Source organism: Priapulus caudatus, unplaced genomic scaffold, assembly GCF_000485595.1.
Source record: "Priapulus caudatus unplaced genomic scaffold, Priapulus_caudatus-5.0.1 Scaffold914, whole genome shotgun sequence".
NCBI classification, from domain to species: domain Eukaryota; kingdom Metazoa; phylum Priapulida; class Priapulimorpha; order Priapulimorphida; family Priapulidae; genus Priapulus; species Priapulus caudatus.
The window spans coordinates 93,030-95,393 of record NW_014577975.1 but is presented as its reverse complement, the minus strand read 5'-3'; positions in this window follow the sequence as shown (position 1 = coordinate 95,393).

The following is a 2,364-nucleotide window of genomic DNA, read 5'->3' as shown; positions in this document are numbered from 1 at the left end:
CCAAGTTTAACAAACTTTATTATTACACTAATACATATATAAACTTTAGCATTACTTAAGCTTTAAGCTCCCATTTAATCCTAGCACAACGGAAGATCTGCGCGCGCAAGCACGCATCGCATTCGCGACCCATCACATATATAAAACACACATTCACCATCCACATCACACGCACATCAATCACTGCACCCCTGCCCCCCCCACACACTATCTACGCCACGCACACACGCGCATACGGCACACACACACACACACACCACACTTTATCACAACACTACCACGACGTCACCACGGGCCAACAGACACACACTGACCACACACGACCCAATAGTACACACACACACGACGCACAATATACTGTGCCTACCAGCACCTACATTGCTATGCCACACACACACTCACGTCACTATACTCCTACACACATCTAACACACACACCGGCACACACACTACTACGCACGGACGCTTACACTACACACACACGCACTACCCTTTGACTCTTCCACCCCACTTACCATTACTTTATCGCGCGACACGACGCAACCTGGCGCCCCCGTAGTGGTTAACGGCTACTCTCCGCGCACACAGCCACACACACACTCAGCATGCACACAGTCCTCATACAACACACCAACACACAACACACACACACACGCACAACACAACACACTTTACTTCCCCCTTCACACACCACACACGACCACACACCACACATCACACACCAACCACTCGACCCAGGATACCACACGCACACACACACACACGTACGCACCACACACAAAGTACACACACACACACCCGACGCCCACAATCAATACTCGCTACACACACTATTGCATGCACACACACACACAGGGTACACATTACATCCTACACTTACAACACGGTACGCCACACATCACTACACGGCTACACGCACACACACTGACGCTCTACACCCGCACCCCACTCACCTATTTTATTATCATCACACACGCACGCGTCGCACACCACCACACAATACTCACGACTCGCTCACACCACACTACCACTACACACACACACACACTAGCACACACACGACGACACATTATATATCTATCACACACACTCACACGCACACATCACACTACGCTTTGCACACATACACACGCAACACACCCGCCCCGTCGCCTTCCACGCACGATACGTCGTTCCCCGCCCGAAAGGATGTAAACCGAGGCATTCATGTGCTTAACACCTCTTAACCTGGAGATTCATACCGTCAACGAGCTTGACGTCCTACTCGTTAGCTGAAATAGCTGCTTGCAGATTATGCGTTCCCTATGGGCGTAACACATGGTATTAACCCACTCCTGCGTGCATTTTTTGTTGTTCGATTGGCCGTTAGTCTTCGGTTATCTTTATCTGGTTACTTTTTGTACCATGCATGTTGTGGTGTATCCCGACGCGACGCGCCGAATATTAAGTGAATGATATCAAATTTGATCCTATACACCGTGTCCTCCCTGTTTATTCCCTGTTGTGTGATTCCCATCAGCGACGCGTGTCTCTCGATTGATGCGAACTGTTTACATGACCACAGCACCAGGTTACATATATTCGCCTGCCCGAAATGGCCTGAAAGATGGCGAGGTGGAAGCGATAAGATCCCGCTCCCATCACAGTCATCATTTCGCCAGGTCTGACAGATATGCCACGGCTAGTCGGGGTTGGACGGACGGCCTTGGTGAATTTCAATTTTTTGCGGAAAATAAAGGGTAAGTTTATTATTCTTTAGTTCATCGAAAGTATACCAATAACTTGGAATGCCACGGTTATAATGCAATAATTAGCTGATGGGCGTCGGGGATCACCGATTGTGTGAACTCATGAGTGGCGCATGGGAACCAAATTGGGGTGGTAATGCGAGCCAAGGCGCGCTAGGAGTGCATACGGGGGACTCCTGTTGTTTAAGGGTGGATTGCGGCAGCCACAGTTGGTATGGGCGTATGACATGGGTGGTGGCGTAGCAGAGAGCAGGGAGACCTGGTAGCCAACGAGCGAGGGATATGGCGGCATAGCGGTCGGCGGGTGATGCGGAGCCAGGCGAGAGAGAGACTGCATGTGAACAGTTATTGGCGGCCGTCTTCACTGAAACTCTCGCTATATTATACATGTTAGTTGAATTTGTCGGTTAAAGATTGGGGCCGTTTGAATTATAGCGGGTTATATCCTTATTTACTTCCTAGAGTGGCTTTCACGAAGCCTCCGCTAAGTTCTCCTACGCTTTTCACTAATGATTTCGTGTCGCTAATACCTCAACGACTTTTGCTATTGAAATGTAAGCTTGAGAGTTAGGGTACTTCAGCTATCGGTCTACAGCGATATGTGCAGCTGCGAGATA